This window comes from Lissotriton helveticus, chromosome 6 (genome assembly GCF_964261635.1).
Source record: "Lissotriton helveticus chromosome 6, aLisHel1.1, whole genome shotgun sequence".
Lineage (NCBI taxonomy): Eukaryota > Metazoa > Chordata > Amphibia > Caudata > Salamandridae > Lissotriton > Lissotriton helveticus.
This window is the reverse complement of record NC_136067.1, coordinates 899,702,080-899,723,025: the sequence shown is the minus strand read 5'-3', so window position 1 is coordinate 899,723,025 and position 20,946 is coordinate 899,702,080.

Sequence of the window (20,946 nt, the reverse complement as noted above, 5' to 3'; positions counted from 1 at the left end):
CGATAACAACATTCTGTCGGACTACCAAGCTGGCTTTCGGTCTGGTACGGGGACCATAGAACAAGCTTTTAGATTGGTTCTTCTTTACTGGAAGGTGGTGGTGCTGGGCAAGGGCAGTCTTTACTTGGCCTTTATTGACCTGAAGATTGCCTTTGACCTAGTACCAAGGGAGGGGCTATGGAGGGTTTTGTCGGAGTTGGGGCTGCCACCGTATATCCTGTCCCTATTGGTGAGGCTCCAAGCTGATAATTTTGCCCAATTGCGGTGGGGCCCGCACGGTGAAAAAACAGACAGGATCCCAGTGGGGAGAGGTGTCCGTCAGGGATGTGTGCTTGCTCCCACTCTCTTCTCTCTTTATGTGAACGGAGTGGTTGAGCATCTGCTTAGAACTCCTGTAGATGCACCATCCCTGGCGGGCAAGCGTATCCCCACATTACTTTTTGCTGACGACACCCTCCTTATCTCAAAGACTCATATGGGCCTGCAGAGCCTTCTTAACAGCTTCCAGGAGTTCTGTTCACTTAGGGGCTTGATTATTAACACCAATAAAACCAAATATTTGGTTTTGAACCCCCCCAAAAAAATGGGTCGCCCCCCGGTGCTGAACTCCGAGCCTTTGGAGAGGGTGGCCGAATTTGACTACCTAGGAATCCGATTAACTGATTCAATGCACTGGAATTCGCACATCCAAAAGATGATACTTGGCCATAAAAGGGTGGGTGGTGCACTCCTAAAAGAGCAACGCTCCTCCTCAACTAAGCCAATCGCCCCAGTACTGGAGATCTACAGAGCAAGAGGGGTTAGTGCTGCTTTGTACGGGGCGGAGTTGTGGGGCACATGTAACCTTGAAGCCCTAGCTAGATCTGAGTGCAAATTTTTGAAGGACTTGATGGCCCTCCCCCAGAGCACCCCTTCCGTACCTGTCTTAATGGATCTGGGTTGTAGATCGATTAAGGACTAAGCCCAACTACGTCCTTTGCTACTCTGGGCTCGCCTGTGGCGTGTGCCCGAGTTGGCTTCATATGCAGAAGCTCTGTCAGAGCTGATGCTAATGGAGGGCTGGTCCAAGATCAAGTGGCTGAGGGACGTGAAATGTTTGCTTGGGGTCATTGGTCTCGGCGAGGCGTGGGGCTCTAGGACTGCCCCCCCCCCCAAAGCCGTCCTAAAGAAACTGTATTGGGCTTGGATCTCTCCCAAAATTTCTACATATTCTAAACATTGCAAATCGACTTTAGATTTTATGAAAATTAAGGAAGTGGAGGTTTATGAACTGTATCTAGATATTTTATCTAACCCCCTAGATCGAGCCCTGTATTTTAAATTCAGAATAACGACGCTTCCTGTAAACAAATTGTTAGCACGGTGGAAATCTTTTCATCAGCGATCTCCTTTCTGTGCGTCATGTCCAACGCGTGTCGAGTCTGTTGCCCATCTTCTTTTTGAATGTCCGGCATATTCAGCCCCTAGGCGGCGGTGGCTCAAACCACTATGTAGTCATTTGGGCACCCGGCAACACAAAGTGGCCCTACGTATTTTAATGTCTGACACACGCACTTTGTTTGTTTGTGGTGTATCCAAGTTCCTAAAATGGTCTTGGCCAATTTGTTTAAGAAGGCTTGCCTTGTCAATTTAATACTTGTCTTAACTGCTTATACAATGCTTTTTATTGTGTAAATTGAATGTGTATGTAAATATTGTTCTTAATTCATTGTATTATGCTTTTATGATATTCTTTTATATCGAAATAAAGCCTTCAATCAAACTACATTAATTACAATGCTATAAACATAAAAACATAATATTGCTGGGGCGAAATGTACTGTTCTTACTCTAGGCTTTCAACAACTTGGGAAAGTGTATCATTTCTAAAAGAAAGCAAGCCCAACTGTTTGTATGGACTAACCCTCCACGACAGAAAGAAAATGATAGGTTTTCTTATATAACCATCTCCCACCAGGGTTACCCCTTGGTGGCATGCTTCATCATTGGGTCCATCCCATTCAGCTGCAGAACAGGGCGTGCTGCGTCCTACATGATAGGTGGGAGCATTTATTTTTAAAGTGATGTAAAAAATGCAGTAAAAATAGGAGTGGGGGGGTCTGATGTGCCAAGTGAGAACTAAAAATACCTGGCTGGTAAGTAAATTACTATTTATTCTGTGCTCTAGTTGATTTGGTTAAAAACTGGGGAAGGGTGAAAGTAACGATAATGAGGTGCTCCCCTTCTAAAAGGTCAACATGCTTTAAGCTGTGCCCAATGCTTTTCTTCAGGGCCAAGGTTCTAACCTCCTGATACCACTCATGATATGCTGTTTCAGCTGCACACTCACAACATACAGCGCCTACTTCTTGTAAATATAGATAAAGCAGAAATCTTGCATCATAGGTCCTCCGCTTGAGAGGGAAGCCTGTATCCACACTTGTGTCAAGAAGACTACATCTCTGTTCAATGACCTGCGATTATCAGCCAGAGCTTCGTGATAATCGTACGTCATCTGCCCTCCATGGACCACTTGAACACACTCCTACCAGTTAGCTATGTATCTTGAGCCACGATCCTGCACCAAGCTGTGCCATGTCTTTAGCCCAAGTCGATTCCTACGAATGCATTGTCAGTCATCCCGGTGGAATGACAGTTTGTCTCCTTCTTGCGAGCCGAAAGGGTGTAGTGTTCATCAGATTGGGCAGCATATACATGCGGCACGTATGTAATAATGCCTGAAGATGCTAAATGACTAATGAAAAACAAAAAAGAGAACATGTAATAGAAGCACCAAAGTGAGGTTGGTGAGTCCTATCCTATCTAATTCCCTCCATGGGATGGACTATGTGTAATTGACTTATGTTGTCTCCAGCATGTATATGCCAAAGCTTTTCGTATGAGTTCCTGTCAGGGAGAGCGTCATGTCTGCTATGTACACATGGTGGCAATTGGCTGGGTTAAAACATTCTTCTGGGTCCTTGTACTCATTGGATTTCTCATCAATATTGATGATTCACACACAGGGTCCTGAAATCCCTATTTGGTATCACAGTGTTTTTAACCAAGGCTGCTGTGGAAGACATTATTTGGCTTGAGGTTGGCGTTAATACATTAATGCATTAAGAAGAAAATGAGCTTACCCTCCATCAAAACGGAACACTTTTTCTTTAAGGCCTGGAGTATATGTCTAGTATGTTGATGACACAGTAAACATGCTATGATAGGAATGTGCTGGACATTGTCACAGATGTGTCTAGACAATACACAATGCACCCTTTGGAGTTACAGTGGTTTCTTTAATTGTAGATTAAGCAAGCCTGTGATCGAGTCTGCTAGGAAGCTGATTACATCTTCTTATTCTGTTTGATTCTGAGATCGCACATAATGTGTATGTTGTCCCTTCTGTACTAATGTTCCAAGTCTGTCACATTTTTCCTCAAGACGTAGATTTCTCTGCTCCAATCAGAGTGTCCATAGTATAGTATCAGGCATGCACATCATTTAGTATTTTTTAACCATTTTCAATGAGTTTTATTAATATCCTGCAGAAACAGTATTAGATGATTTGTCTACATGCTATCAAGACACGTACAAAGTGTTAACGTATATCATTATACATACTATTCGGATATGGTAGTACATACGTTTTAAAAACACACAATCAAACTGTGATGTATTCCTATAGGTTCTGTATCGATCCCCCTATTCCTGACCCTATTCTGGTTAACAAACTAACAAGTTAACTAGCAGTCAGCCCATGAGGCAGAAAACCCCCATGATGCAGGAACCGTTATCTGATAAAGCCACACTACGGCACAGGAACGTGTTATCTGATTAGGTCATAACGCTTGCCATCTAATTAGACAAGCGATATTCCTCCAGCCCCTGATAAGGCATACGGAGTTCTCATAACAAATCAAACCTATGACAACCTGGGAAAAACCCTGCGGCCATTGTTTTGATTTCACCGAGAACTTCAGCAAAAGAATGTGCTAACGACCTGGTCGTATGACATCCTTATTGACGTATCTATGTCCATCCTTACGTCAATCTCGGCACCTTAAAGGTATAAATATTACCGATATTGCCCTATGCAAACACACGCGGTGGTGACGAGGACGGAGCAGCCAGACTTGCCGAAGCCCAGAGCAGAGCAGACCCCGCTGGCGCAGCCCCGCCTTCTTGACGCGCTGAGATGGAGCAGCTGCCTATTTCTCCTGCCGAGAAATCCAGCTCCGGCGTTTCCGGGTAGCCCTCGCAGGCGGCCTGGAATATCGAGACCAGAGACGAGAGATACCATCCCTCATCCATCCTAGATTCAAGGTACAGAACTGAATAACCCCTCGCGGAGAATTCTTTAGTCAGTCACTTGGCAAAAACAAACTTAACTTAAACTGTAACTTTCTATTCCCGCCCACGTATTAGACTTAGGTCAGGTACACGGGGTAGGCGTATCTATAAACACCAGTTGAGTACGTTTAGTCAAATGTATATGTGTATGTAATATACCACCCACCACCCGCCACCCACCACCACCCTCCGCGCCTGGACTCCGATCAGCACCGAAGACACCGTCCGCACAATGAACTCCGTCCACTCCGGATCTCCGACCGACCCCTGCCCTCACCACGTCTTCAACAAGGCCGACGTTGTGATCGCACCCCACCTGCGGGACATTATCAACACCTCCTTCGACACCGCCACCTTCCCGGAGAGCTGGAAGCACGCAGAACTCAGCGCTCTACTCAAGAAACCTACAGCGGACCCCACCGAACTCAAGAATTACCGTCCCATCTCGCTCCTCCCGTTCCCGGCCAAAGTCATCGAAAAGACCGTCAACAAACAGCTGGCCGCCTTCCTCGAGACGAATGGATCCCTCGACCCCTCACAGTCTGGCTTCCGAGCCAACCACAGCACCGAGACCGCCCTCATCGCTGCCACCGATGACATCCGAGCCATGATGGACAACGGAGAAACAGCGGCCCTTATCCTCCTGGACCTCTCCGCGGCATTCGACACTGTCTGCCACCGCACCCTAGTGCAGCGCCTCGGCAACATCGGAATCCAGGAGAAGGCACTGGAATGGATCACCTCCTTCCTCGACGGAAGAACACAGAGAGTCCGCCTACCACCGTACAAGTCAGAGGCCACCGAAGTCATCTGCGGCATCCCTCAAGGATCCTCGTTGAGTCCCACCCTCTTCAACGTCTACATGAGCCCCCTCGCGGCCATCGCACGCCAACACAACCTCAACATAATCTCCTACGCCGACGACACCCAGCTAATCCTCTCCCTGACCAACGACCCCGCCGCCGCCAGAGCCGACCTACACGAAGGGATGAGAGATGTAGCCGAGTGGATGACGACCAGCCGCCTGAAACTGAACTCAGACAAAACGGAGGTCCTCATCCTGGGCTCCTCGCCCTCTGCCTGGGACGACTCCTGGTGGCCCCCCGCCCTGGGCACCGCACCCAAACCGACGGACCACGCACGCAACCTGGGCTTCATCCTGGACTCTTCCCTCTCCATGACCAGACAAGTCAACGCCGTCTCCTCGTCGTGCTTCAACATCCTGCGCATGCTACGGAAGATCTTCTGGTGGATCCCCACCGAGACCAGGAAGACTGTCACCCAGGCCCTCGTCACCAGCCGACTGGACTACGGCAACGCCCTCTACGCCGGAACCACCGCCAAGCTCCAGAAGAGACTCCAGCGGATCCAGAACGCCTCAGCCAGACTCATCCTCGACATCCCACGAAACAGCCACATCTCCGGACATCTGAGAGACCTGCACTGGCTCCCCGTCAACAAAAGAATCACCTTCCGCCTCCTCACCCACGCACACAAAGCCCTACACGACCAAGGCCCGAGCTACCTCAACAACCGAATCAACTTCTACGCTCCCAAGCGCCACCTCAGATCAACCAGCCACGCCCTCGCCGCCGTCCCCCGCATCCGAAGAGCGACAACAGGAGGAAGGTCCTTCTCCTACCTGGCCGCCAAGACCTGGAACTCCCTCCCAACCGACCTGCGCCTGACCCAAGACCACCTCTCCTTCAGGAAGAAGCTCAAGACCTGGCTGTTCGAGCAGTAACGGCACTCCCCCCCCCTAGCGCCTTGAGACCCTACGGGTGAGTAGTGCACTCTATAAATGCCTTGATTGATTGATTGATTGATTGATTGATATTTTATTCATTTTAAACCTTCATATGGCTCAGAAACCATATCAATGTTTTTACAGTATTATTTTATACTTCTGCTTCTAATGTATGCACTTTACTTAACTATAAGTATTGCAATAATATCGATCCATTTTCTTGTACGAGAAAAGAGACTGATCAATAAATAACATCTTTTATTGAACACGCCCGTCTCTTCCTTTTCTCTACAATCTGATGAGACTAAGAATGCACGTACTGACTGAGTAAAATACATTACCTTTTGTTCACACGACTCTCGAGATACACTCTTGATTAGGGGAGAGCAAAGTTGTCATGTTCTATGGTTGTCAGAAACTAAATCCCTTCTTGTCTAATCAGGGAAGTTAATTCCTTCCTGAACATTCGAGAAAGTTTCTAGTGAACTCTGAGCTAGCTGGCAAACCCAAAACTTTAAGTCTAATATCGACAGTAGTAGACCTAGTTAACGTCTGGTCTAGGCCTATACTATTGAAGGTATTATTCCAATGCGCAGAGCCTATTGGGATAATAGGAACTACACTACATGGCGCCCAACGCGTTTGGAAGGGCGATAAAACTAACGTAAGACATTTAGAGTAACTCAGTCGTGCTTTCTCACTCAGACCCCTTTTTTCCCATAATACTCCAAAGACGTCTGGAGTGGGTAAAAGGTAATATCCGCCAAACCTCGCAGGAGGAAACTCCTATGTATGGTACTTGGTTTAGTCAACGTTGAAGGATACACCGTTCCAAAATATTGTGCATCTAATCTTTGTTTCCATAAGAAACCTGATCTGCAAACAAAAGAAATAACCATCCTGTCGGTAAAATGGCAGACAGTGATGAAGAAAGAGAGGCAGTTAGATTAGCAGCTGACATAGCAGAAGCTGATACTGCACTGCAAGAAGCAGACCCGGGTATAATACTCATCCCGGTCATCAAAAGGAAATCTATAACCTTAAAACTTATAGAAAATGGACTGACACCTAGAGGTGGCACAGTCATATTCGTAATTGAGGCACACGAATATCGGCAGACAGAGGTATACTATTCATGGATACATTTTCCAGCAGCAAATGCGGTAACAAAGTACTTCCACTATTACAAAATAGAGGAACCTCCTGGAGAGTACACTCCTTTCGAGGAGGTGGAAGTACCACTTAAATTTCAAGAGCATTTGCTCTTATTTAATGGCGCCCTAAAACATAATAATCACATCACCAGGCTCGGTCCTTTAGGTAGACCAGGAGCAACGTGGCCGGTCCTAGCCGGATACACACCACATCCAGACATCAATGGGATGTCTACAGCAGAGCTGTTAACACAGCTAAAACAATTAATAAAAATACATAGACAATTAGTCCAGTATGTGATGCGGACTTCAACAATTCAGCCAGCGATTAAAATTCCACAGCTGACCCCTCACCAGGGGAACACAAATAAAATTACACCACAGAACATACAGTCCTGCCTAGGTAAAGTACCGGCTAAACGGGAACAAATACCATTCTGGTTGGCACAGAAAATCACCCAAATAGAGGCGGTGTTTCCAGACACCACCCCGTTAGAAAAACACAGGATTCTGACTATCTGTCTTCCAATGGGAATCGCACCACACATTGAGGACTGTGACACTTGGGGTACAGTCTTTGCTTCCATTTACACAAAAACGCACGGTGTTCCATCCATTTCGGTAATACCAGATGTGCTAAAACAAATTCAAGACGAATATGGTCCAGAACCCGCTTTAACTCTTGGTATGAAATTACTAAAAGACTTCAAGCAGGTCTCGGCTATATTATTAGCCAACATAAAGGGAGAAGCAGCAAACGTGGCGATCCGCCAGAGGTTAAAGGAGACAGATATAGCAGACCAACCAGCTGAAATTGCCAGAATCATAGAAAAATCCTATGAGGAACTAGGTAGAGATAGTTTCGGTGGAATACCAGTAAAACCGCAACTGATTGAAAGTCCAGAAAAAATATTTTTGAATAATAATTCAACATCACAGAAAAAGAGCTGGGATGGAAACAAACAATCCAATCCTAAAGAAAAGAAATTCCAGTCCAGAGGAAGGTCTCCTAGGCGAAGAGAAAAATCTCCGAACCAAAGACACAGGTCACCCCAGAGTGACCCCTCTGGGAAAAGATATAACCTTAGAAATAGGGATAATATAAAAAAGCCTGATAGATATCAAGACATTGATACACGTCCCTCTCAATCTTTTTATACTTCCTCGCAGAAATCGGAAAGAAGAGGACGATCAGAACAAAGAGAAGAGCACGCCAAGTCCAAAGACAAGGAACCTGCTCAGCTAAAAAAGAAATTACAATTTCCAAAAAAGAAGGTAGCCAGTATCAAGGTAGTTAACAATGCCGAGAATACTGAGGACACAACTGAAAAACAGAGAATGGGCTCAGACAATGCTAGACAGCGCAGCAGAAGTGAGCATAGCTCGCAAAGTCCTTATGAATCATCTGGAGACAGTGGACACGAATGAATATCTTCAAGTGGAAACTGCAGACACCAGAGTTAGCAAACCTCACAAAATATACGAAATAACATTACGTATGGAGGGGGATAAGACTAGAAAAATTAGGGGACTATTTTGGGATAATCTCTCCAAGGGCTATGACATCCTTCTAGCTGAAAAAGACTGGCCACCAGAGTTTGTCAGGGAGTGCCCTCATGTCGAAGAAATAATTATGCCTGCCTTCTCAAATCATATCCCAATTCATAAAAAATATACACTTGCTAGAAAGTGGGCAGTAGCTCTAGCTCCTGCTTTATATAAAAATCACGTAGGATGGGATGAGGACTCTCCTCCTCACAAAATCCAGTTAAAATCACAACCTACTGCACAGAGACAGTATCCAATTAAGCAAGAAGCTAAAAAACAGGTAAAAGAAATTCTAGATCAGCTAGAATACCAGGGGGTGATTGAAACTTGCACCTCACAAATGAACAACCCTTTGTTTCCGGTCTCCAAACCAGACAATTCATATCGTCTAGTTTTGGATTACCGACACCTTAACTCATGTTGCAAAACTTTTGCAGTGCAAAATTCGCATAGTGCTGCACTAATGAATAACATAGTGCGCAAAAAATACAAAACAACATTAGACATCTCTAATGGATTCTTTTGTCAAAACATAGCACCAGAGAGCAGATATTTGTCTGCATTCTCAATAAATGGCACTCAAAAGCAATTCTGTCGGTACAAGAACAGCCCGGGAGTATTCTCAGCGAGAGTAACAGAATTACTACAAATATATGACGACGAAGCATTATCGTATGTCGACGACATATACTTAACAGATGATGACTTGGAGACTCACTTGAAGAGAGTGAACACCATAATACTTGGGTTCGCAGCAGAGGGTTACAAATTCAACTTTAAAAAATCCAGAATTGCCCATCTGACAGTCCTGTTCCTGGGATATGAATTATCAAGTGAAGGCAAAAGCCTGGCTGACAATTTTCTAGAAAAATATGCCGTACTCCAAGCACCTAGAACACTAAAAAACCTACAGTCAATTCTAGGCTTCCTAAATTTCGGAAGAACATACATTGCAAATTACGCAAAAAGGGTCAAACCCCTTTATGATCTAATAAAACCTGATTTTAAAAGAACCAATTGGACTCAAATACACACAGAAATTTTGAGATCCTTACAAACAGACATGCTAATTAAAACAAAATTAGAAACACGTGATAACACACGCAATCTTGTGATTCGAGTCATCCCAGGGAGATGCGGATTCACATACCTGACCTCTAATGAGGGAGAAAAGGTACCAATTGCATTCAAATCACACTTGTACACAGAAGCTGAACAGAAATTCTGCATTAAAGAAAAAATTGTTCATGCAGTTCAAACCGCAATAGCTAGAGAAAAAGATCAAGCGGACGGTAGACACATCACAGTCAGAACAGCTGAATCAGCCTTTGAGGCATTAACAACACCGTGTAATTTACCAACAACAACATTGAATCCGGAATGGATACAATGGGTGAATTCAATCACGACGGACAAAGTGTACTACTACTTTGATCCAGAACTAGAGGAATTACAAAATCTAGACTATGAAAGAACATTCCCTCTGCCAATCGACATTCTGCCCTTACGACAGTACGCCTGTGTAATCTATACAGACGGACATGCTCAACCCTCCGTTTGGGGAGAACAAGCATACAACCCCACATGTGAGATTACAAAAGAAGTGTGGCGCGGAGGTAAACTAAAACCTCTATTAACAAAAACACACTCAGTAGAAACTAATTCAGAACAACAGACTGAAATAATGGCATTGAAAATGGCGCTAGATAATGCGGATCACGAATTCCCGACACTTATAGTGTCAGATTCATATTACTGCGTCAAATCATATAACAACGATTTGCAGACATGGATTCAAAACGGTTACAAAGATGACACAGATGCAACAATAAAGCAGAAACTGCTTTGGGAACAAATAGCTCTTTTACAAAAAGAACTACCAAAGACTCACGTGACACACTCACTGAGTCATCAGCGTGATGGCGTTCACGTTGCAGGGAATTCATTGGCTGACACAGCCACAGCGGTAGCAACTAATTCGGCTTCCATAGTTCGAAAAAAGCGTACATTAAAATACATTGACGGTGAAACAGTGCTGGCGGTGAAAACGTCATTAAAAGGCGACTGCTCAGCGCTACCGATCAACTATCCACTCAATTATACATACATAATCGATGCAAACTCCGTCCCTTTTGCTCGAATCCCTGGAGTGGGGGATAGAGTGATTCCAAACATGGACAGGAGAAACTTGTTAATCGCAGACGCACATATGGGCGAGGGTCTCAGACACCTCAAACTAAAAGATTCTCTGGAAGAATTACAATCAAGGTACTGGTGGCCAGGCATGAGCCTGCATCACACCATGTTTGTAAAAAACTGCCCAAACTGCAACAGAAATCGCAGTGGGGAGAGAAACAGTGTAATACCTCGTCGTTTCACTCCAGAAAAAATCAAGAGTAAAAAGCAAGGCTTGCGATTAACATATACAGGCTAGTTTCCACTTATAATGTAGATCACCAGCACTCGGCTGACGTCTGGACTGTTATACAAAGATTTGCGAGTCTAAATGGCATATACGCTAAGAGCATGCTACGTTTGATCATTGTTTTCACTCTAGCCTTCCAGCCTGATGGGAAACATGACCAAATGAGCATAGCACAGCGGGAATCTTCTCACTTCCTTCCTGAGGGATACGGGATGGTGTAAAGAAAAAACCAAGACATAAAGCAATCTATAACGGCAAAGGTATTAGGTTCGGGAGCTGGGTGGGTCAAACATCTAATAAGTGTCCAACGTAGTCTAAATAACTTGCCAAGAAATTCTCTGAAGGGATTCAGTCCGTACGAATTATTATTTGGAACTAGGATGTTGATCTCTGACCTTGACAGTCAAACTTCAGTGGTGAAGGAAAAAAGCTTTGATATCAAAGACCGTTTGGCTATTTTGCAGGACTTAAATGAAACAAGAAAAGACCTGAGCAACATAAAGTTGAAACAACAGCCAACAACCACTGAAGAACCACCACCTGTCCCAGCAAGACCTGTCTGGATTCCAAAAGTCGGGGATCTAGTCAGAGAAAAGATCGCGGTAAAGAAGGAATTTGGGCCTTCTTACAGAAAAGCAGTTCCTGTCTTGTCTGTCAACGGGACAAGATCAGTTGTACTACCGCCACTTGCTGGTAAAAAGGAGAACCGAGTTGTATCCATCGACCTGGTAAAACCACAATCATGTGGCCGATAACAAATAGTAGGCCAAGTGGACTCCCAATAAGTAGCAGAACACCAAGGTTTGCTACCAGTACAGAGGTTCTAACAAAGAGGTTAATCACTTTCGAAACACCTACAGAAGAACAACAAGGACTATGCAACAATGCAATGGAACTTAGACCTCTGAAAACCCAAATAAAAACATTTAGCAGAGACACACCAATCTACAATGAAGTACCAAATGATAATGCAAGAAACATTAATCCTGAAGCAATTGGAACTATTGACAGAACTGCATCCGGCTACTTCATAAACTTCGATGATTCCTCTGAAGGCTTCACTGAATCAAAGACACAGCCATCATCAAAAACCTTTAAAGATAAAGCTAAAGAACTTTTGAAACAACTGAAAGAAACATATCTGATTTCTCCATGGATTGAATTTTGGGTGGGTTTTGGTGCATTTATCCTCATACTTTGGCTCATCATGATACTAACATTGGGACGCTTCATTGAGGGAAAATATGCTAAAATGGACACAGCAAGTCAGAAAATCAACTTGATCCTCAAACCACACACATCTTCACACGTCGAGAAAAGAGAACTTTCTTCAGTCAACTTCACAGCCAATCCTATACCGGGTGGGGTAGCATGGGACAACACTGACTACGAAATCTATGGTCCGGTTGAAATCCTGAAATATCCACACCAAATTAAGATCTCATTGAGTGACTTTGTAAAACCAAGCTCATTTGCTGATGATTGGGACTTCGAAAGCATTAATAATATGATGTCTGACTTAGTAATGTCTGCTAAATTTACCAAACATGATTATTTGCAGGGTTCTACAAATTATGATAGTATGTACTGTTATAACCACTATGGTAACCATTTTCTACATAGATCTGCACAACCTAGAAATGTTTTAAATTATAATCAATGGGAACATTGTGCAACACCTCCAAAAGGAAGCTCAAGAACCGTTTACGACAAATATTCATACTTTTCAGGTTTTAACATAAGTAATGCTGAAACATTTTATTTCAAATTGTCAAATAAGACAGGGATGAAGAACATGATAACAAACACTAAATTGATATATTCGGACTCATTCTTTGAACAAATGAATACTTTTGGTTTTGATTATTGGGACAAAAATGTTGAATTGAAAAGTGTTTGGGGCACAAAAGAATGGCAAGTACAGGGTATCGAATCTTTGTTTAGAGCCTGCATGATCCCAGAACAAATTATATTTTTAAATGACACAGTTCAACAAACTACCTGTCTTGGCCTAGCCAAAATCAAAGACTTAAATAAACCGTCTATTCCAAAACCAACAATGAACAGCAATAGTTCTACAGAAGAAGAGATAGACGTAAATTATGTATTAAACCAAAACAGAACACATCCAGATTGGAAACAGTGGTTGATCTGGCCCACAGATACTAATAACTGTCAAGACAGATTCCTGAACAAAACACAGGGGTTCAAAATGACCAGGCCAGACCCTAGATATCCTCAAAGACATCACCCAGGGATAATAACCACCTACAGTGTGGGCAAATTATGCCTTCAATGGCTACAAACTTCCACACTGGCAGAAATTAAGCAACACCTAACTTTACTTACTGATGGTGCTGACTTGCGTGATTTCACTATGGGACCACGCAAACAGCGTCAAAAGCGTTTCATAGCAGCCTCTGTATATGCAGCATACAATGAGGCCTGGAAGGTTACTCAAATTGAAACAGCAGAGAGAATACGGGAAATTGACCGTATTAATTTGGAAAAATCACTTTCTGTAGTGGACAATGGGTTAATGACTCTGTCCTCCAGAATTTTTTCTTTGGACAGCATTGTGTCTTCAGCAATCGACATATTATCGCAAGACTTACTGTTATTACAACACGGTCAGTCCCAATTGCGTTCTATTGTACAGCTTGGCTGGACGTTACAAAATCTGCGTTCAGGCTATGTGCCTTGGCGTTTAATCAACACAACGTCACTATTCTATATCTTTAACCTTACTGATAGACAAATCAGTATGGCCCAAAAGGGAGCTGATTATACAATCCTGAGCATTGAGAAACGTGAGAGATTACCAGTGACAATGTCAGAACGACCTGTCAGTGAATGGATAATACATGGGATAATAAATATTCCAATATCAACCTTCAGGTTTCAATACTGCCAAAAATATATACAGGCTGGCATGTACGAAAAATTGGGAAAAGGGTACATAAAAACAACATGGAACCTGCCCTATTCACATGCATGTGTCAGTAATAAAGGACAGAAAGTGTTTCTTAGTGGCAATAATTGTGCAATGTCACTAAGCGGTACACTTCTGTGTAACGGAATTAGTTTGCATGGAGCCTGTGAAGGGAACTCAAATAACCTTTCATGTCACCAGCAAGGCGCACCTGCAACAGAGATTGAACCATTCTTTCAAAGACTCTATAATGGGAGTTACATTCTAATTGTAGATCGCAGATGTTGTAGTCTTATGCCCGGGACTCCTTATCTCGTAACTACGACTGCGAAGGTCAAGTGCTGTGGACACTCATTGTTCCCCAGCTCCTTTCCAGACAGGGAGGCAAGGGCATGGCCCAACTTAAAAATTACTTCTATTCGAATAGATACTTTAAGCAGAATGAAAACAGGGCTTCTTCAGACGCCGACAAGGCTCACGTCATCAAAAGAAACGTATGATCTCCAAGTCGCAAGGACGACTGCAGAGATACATTCATTGTTATCAACTAATTCCCCCATACATTTCGCAGGAAATCCTGAATGAAATCTTAAATATTTCTGATACCAATGGAGTCTCAAAAGTATTTAAGACAGTATTTTCGATGGCATTAACACCATTCAAAGCCATACTGGGTATTTTTCCAGATTTCGTCCATTCGATTTTTGGCGGACTTCCCCTCATTTTAGGACTGATTGCAGGAATCCTATTCCTAGTCCTTATATTTCGTTATGGCAAACCATGTCACAGACAGAACACCTGCGACAAGGGAAGAAACAATCCTAGCCATTGGATACCGGGACCGGATATCAAAAATCCTGGGACTATCCCGGCTTAGAGACCTGAACATGACTTGGTTTCTATCATTTCGACCAATGTGGCAACGATGTGTTTTACCTGTATTAAGGTGCCTGCTATGCGGAGAAGAATGCGTGTTAGACACCTGTCTGACGCTACAATCGGATGCGCCAATGGATGCAGAAACATTGTTGAGTCCAACAAAGGCTCACGCTTTGTGCTGCCCTCATAGGCTACCAATCCTGATGACGGCATTCGTGGAAGCTTCACCACTACGATTAAGGGGTAGTGAAGTTCAAGATGAAAGCCGCATCGATCAGGTACGACCTTCTGTCAGCAATCCAAATCAGAATGTCAATGGAGACAATCATGCGCACGAATGCATGGTTACACCTATTTCCTAGTTAGTGGAACTCTCCCAGGAAGCTGTTGACAACTTTTTCGAAAGCCTAAATGATATGATGTTCTCACCAGAGCAGAAATAGAGACTTTTGAACAAGCTCGTACACGGCGTTCCCTGAATTTGGCCTTCAACTTTCATAATACAGTCACATGAACAATTTTCCCTCCAGTTCACGGACAGCAATTTTTTCAGCAGCCCCAAAATATTTTTGCATATTTTTCGGGACACTATCTTCTGCTTAAAGTAAGAACTATTCTTAGAGAACTAAGATTTCTTAATTTAGATAGCTTATAGACATTAGCTGCCCGCTGGCATGTTCATAGTTATTATTATTCTGTGATGAAATGGTCTCGAACCTTTTTTCTGTATTAAGAGCCATTTCATGTGTAAATTTTCATATACGAAATAGCAATAATGTATACAAATGCGTGATTACTTTAGCATTATTCTACAGCTTGAGTGCATACTATACATATGACTGCATTATTTCCGTATATTTGATAATTTCAAAATGCATTTATGTATTTTGGGGTGGTAAGGTATACACAATACTCTACAGTATGTTGTACTATGCATAGATTAGTAAATATGACCATAGTTAGCGTGGAGTGGGTGTGATGTATTCCTATAGGTTCTGTATCGATCACCCTATTCCTGACCCTATTCTGGTTAACAAACTAACAAGTTAACTAGCAGTCAGCCCATGAGGCAGAAAACCCCCATGATGCAGGAACCGTTATCTGATAAAGCCACACTACGGCACAGGAACGTGTTATCTGATTAGGTCATAACGCTTGCCATCTAATTAGACAAGCGATATTCCTCCAGCCCCTGATAAGGCATACGGAGTTCTCATAACAAATCAAACCTATGACAACCTGGGAAAAACCCTGCGGCCATTGTTTTGATTTCACCGAGAACTTCAGCAAAAGAAGGTGCTAACGACCTGGTCGTATGACATCCTTATTGACGTATCTATGTCCATCCTTACGTCAATCTCGGCACCTTAAGGGTATAAATATTACCGATATTGCCCTATGCAAACACACGCGGTGGTGACGAGGACGGAGCAGCCAGACTTGCCGAAGCCCAGAGCAGAGCAGACCCCGCTGGCGCAGCCCCGCCTTCTTGACGCGCTGAGATCGAGCAGCTGCCTATTTCTCCTGCCGAGAAATCCATCTCCGGCGTTTCCGGGTAGCCCTCGCAGGCGGCCTGGAATATCGAGACCAGAGACGAGAGATACCATCCCTCATCCATCCTAGATTCAAGGTACAGAACTGAATAACCCCTCGCGGAGAATTCTTTAGTCAGTCACTTGGCAAAAACAAACTTAACTTAAACTGTAACTTTCTATTCCCGCCCACGTATTAGACTTAGGTCAGGTACACGGGGTAGGCGTATCTAGAAACACCAGTTGAGTATGTTTAGTCAAATGTATATGTGTATGTAATATATTTTATTCATTTTAAACCTTCATATGGCTTAGAAACCATATCAATGTTTTTACAGTATTATTTTATACTTCTGCTTCTAATGTATGCACTTTACTTAACTATAAGTATTGCAATAATATCGATCCATTTCTCTTGTACGAGAAAAGAGACTGATCAATAAATAACATCTTTTATTGAACACGCCCGTCTCTTCCTTTTCTCTACAATCTGATGAGACTAAGAATGCACGTACTGACTGAGTAAAATAAATTGCCTTTTGTTCACACGACTCTCGAGATACACTCTTGATTAGGGGAGAGCAAAGTTGTCATGTTCTATGGTTGTCAGAAACTAAATCCCTTCTTGTCTAATCAGGGAAGTTAATTCCTTCCTGAACATTCGAGAAAGTTTCTAGTGAACTCTGAGCTAGCTGGCAAACCCAAAACTTTAAGTCTAATATCGACAGTAGTAGACCTAGTTAACGTCTGGTCTAGGCCTATACTATTGAAGGTATTATTCCAATGCGCAGAGCCTATTGGGATAATAGGAACTACACTACAAAACATGAGCCTTTCAACCTACATGGAGGAGAAACAGAAGTGATGGCAAAGAGTCCTGAATGTAAACTACCCGCATTAGTGATGGGAGTGTAGGGGCGGTGGTATGGATATGGCGTGGGAAGAGGAACATGTCAGATAAGTTCCGTCTCAAAGGTGCACATGGCATGCAGCTGCGTGTCGTGTCTAATTAGAGAGGCCTCTCAACAACATAATGGGGATTCTATAGGGCGGTGAGTAGTACATCTCACTCTGCCACTTGCGGGTATCTATGCAAGCCTTGTATTTCTTTACGGTGCAGCGCATCTGCCAGTGCAGCTGCGGACTGTTAAGAGGGGCACACTTAACGGTCCACAGCACAACCATTAAGTGTACCCCACTGAACGGTCACACTCTTCACACCAGGCAGTGACGAGGCCTTCCTGTCTATAGCAATCACCCACTTAACAAGCAACGTCTCCAGGGCTATGAAGCGGGTGTTGGTTCCACCCAGTTTACAGTGCTTAGTAAAGCCCAGAAAACAACTCACCATGCACTCCAAGTCCCCCGGAACAGTGAGACCCACAAGAATGGTGCAAACCTTCACGCCCAGCACCCTAGCAGATGGACTGTTCCAAAACAAATGCACCATACCCGCCACCGGGGCACAAAAATGATGGCATTACGGAGATGCATTGGGATAAATGCTATGTATTCTAGCCAGTGTTAAATAAGCCCTGTGTAACATATTAAACTGTAAGCATTGGAAATGGGAATTGCGAGAGACCTTCCACGGGTACATCAAACTGTGTTCCACTCCGATTCGGTCAACTCACGTCCCCTATCTTCCTCCCATGTGTGCCGAAGCACTTCAATGGGCCTTGCGCAGTTCAAGGGAGGCCCCCAGTCAGCCACATAACAACCTCTCCCCGTTACTCATGGTGTAAATGAACAGAGTCAGGGGTGCACTTTAGGGTTTGTATCGACAATGCCCCATATGCACTATAGCGTCTTCATCAGACGCCTGTGTGCCAGGAACTGCCCCACCACGAGACTGGTCTGTTCAGACAAGAGGTCGAAGGTAATCAGGTCCCCTTCATGGAACAAATCCCCTAGTCTCCCCACCCCGCCGAGGCCCAAATTACCAGTCTCTCCCTTACCGTGCTCAATTGAAATGAGTGGATGGCACCCAGTGGGATCTCGGGATTATACAAGGGCACTCTGGGTGCAATATACAGCATCCTACGGTGGCACATGAGCCACTCAAAGGAGGGGTGTTGGAACCGGAGGTCTCTGGTTGGCACAGGTATGCACTTGTGACAAACAGGGACCCTCAGCTCCAAGTCAGGGCATGGGAACTACTCCTTCGAATAACCCCTGCTCACCCTCTAGGTAGTGTGGCGCGAGCAGGCAAGGCTAATCCTCAGGGCGATAGTAAGTTAAGCATTTATGATCACACACAGTAAACCCACTGACCCACCACAAATGGACACCAGTCGTGTAGTTGTATCAAAAATACGTAGACTTTATATAAAAGATAGATTCAAGCAGGATTATCACAAGACCATGCATATGTAACGATTCGAGGCCAACAGATAATACTTAGGCAAGCTTTAGTCTTTAAATGTTCGTTGTTCAGCAAGGTACGATGACAGGGAAATAAGAATATTGCGGACCCTGGATCCGATGTGAACTCGGGACGGAGTTCAAGTGTACCTTGCTTATGGAAGTCCGAGGCGTTTCAGGCGGGGCTGGTGAGGGCGGACTCCGAATGAGGCCGACGGTTCTCCAGAGGATCTCTCCGGCTCAGGTCCCCCTCAAGGTGCGAGGTGGAGGAGCAGGACTGTGGAGGGTTGCAGCGATCCGGGGTCGATGCAGCTCACGGGGCGAGGCGGCGTTCAGGCCTGAGGGGCGTACGACTTCTTAGCACGCTGGGTCGTACTCTTGGATCTGTGAGGGGCGTCACGTTCTACGGCAGACGGGTGCAACACCAGGCTTCCGGTACCACTGTACGGGGAGGCCTTTCTTGAGGTGCAACACTGGTCTTGGTATGCAGGAGGGCAAAGCGAGACAGTCGGGTACGTTACGACGTACGGACCGTCCGAGGCTATGGAATGCGCTCCGTGCCAATTCCGGCGGGAGGAGATGAGAGGTGCACAACGCGCTCCGTTAGCGGCGAGGTGACAGGAGAGCGGGCGGCCCGGCACTGAAGCGGAGAGCGACTCAGGGATGAGCGGGCTCTCTACGGCGGGGCGACCAGGCTCTGAGCTGTCACGACCTGGGAGGGGGCGAAGGCACCCGAGTCACAACTCCGGCGAGGGAATAAGAACTAAGGTCCAACAGCAGACGGGCACAAGCAGATAGAACCCAATGGTCCTGGGGTTCCGTTCAGGGGGCAAGCTCTCGATCAAGCCCTTGGAGATCGTTTCAGGCACAAGTCTACAAAGTCCTTTCTGGTCCTTTCCTCTCCGTTCTCAGCAAGGCACCACTGCAGGCCAGTCTTACAGGATACAGACTGGTTTCCGTCCTTCAGCTTCTCTTGGTCCTTCTAGTCAGGCAGAGGTTCGTCGTGGTCAAAACTGGATCTGATTTGTAAGGAGCGGAGCTCCTATATTTATACTGCGATTCTTTTGTCTTTGCAGGCCAGGGGGCCTGAGCCTAGTTCAACCCGGTTCTGGAGTACTCTGTTTACAGGAAGCTGCCGTCTTCTTTCAGAGTGCGGGCAGGGACATCGGACGCTCCACAGGGGGGTGGAGCCAGCATTGTGGTGGTGGAGCACAACCCTACTCAGAGTCAAGGACTACTCCGCCCACCCATCCTGGTGCAAGCACCCTATTCACCACCTGGGGGTCCCAACCGTCCCCGGGAATCTCCCAGCCCTGTCACTCACACAAGCCCAGACAACAGATACACATCCTGGCAGAGGCGGGCTAAATAGTTAGGCGCGCAAAGGCTATCTTTCTAAAAGTAGCATTTGCAAACCCAGGATATTAAATTGAACCTTACTAAAGGAAGTATTTTATTATTCTGAGTACTAAACTCGACCTGCTGCCGTGTTCCCTGAGTCTGCCGGGACTATAGCGTGTAATAGCTCCGACAGCTCATCTTGGCCTAAGAGAACCGGTAGCCCTTCCATAGTGAAGAACGACAAGGGCGGTAATTCACTATGAGGACATGCCACACTCTAGGCTTGTCCTACCTTACGCTTCACTGCACCCTGCCCGTAGGCCTACCATAGGGGCGACTGACATGGAGGTTAGGGAAGGTTCAGGGATTGACAAGTGTGGGCACTTGTGCAGTCAGCGTGACAGTACGGGACTGTACGCGGGGTCTGCAATGGCGGACCCGAGTCATGTTTTACGAGGCCGCTTCTGTGGGTGGCGCAACCAGCGCTGCAGGCCCACTAGCAGCATTTGTATCTACAAGCCCCGGCACTCCTCGTGCACGATACTGGGGACTGACAGTAAAACAAATAAGCCAATCGTGGAAATCAATTGTACATATACTTTACATTGGGAGCACTTGCACTGCGGCACGGATTGGCCGTGGGGCAGTGCCCTGAGCTTCGAGCACCAGCAAAACATCTGAGGCACATCAGC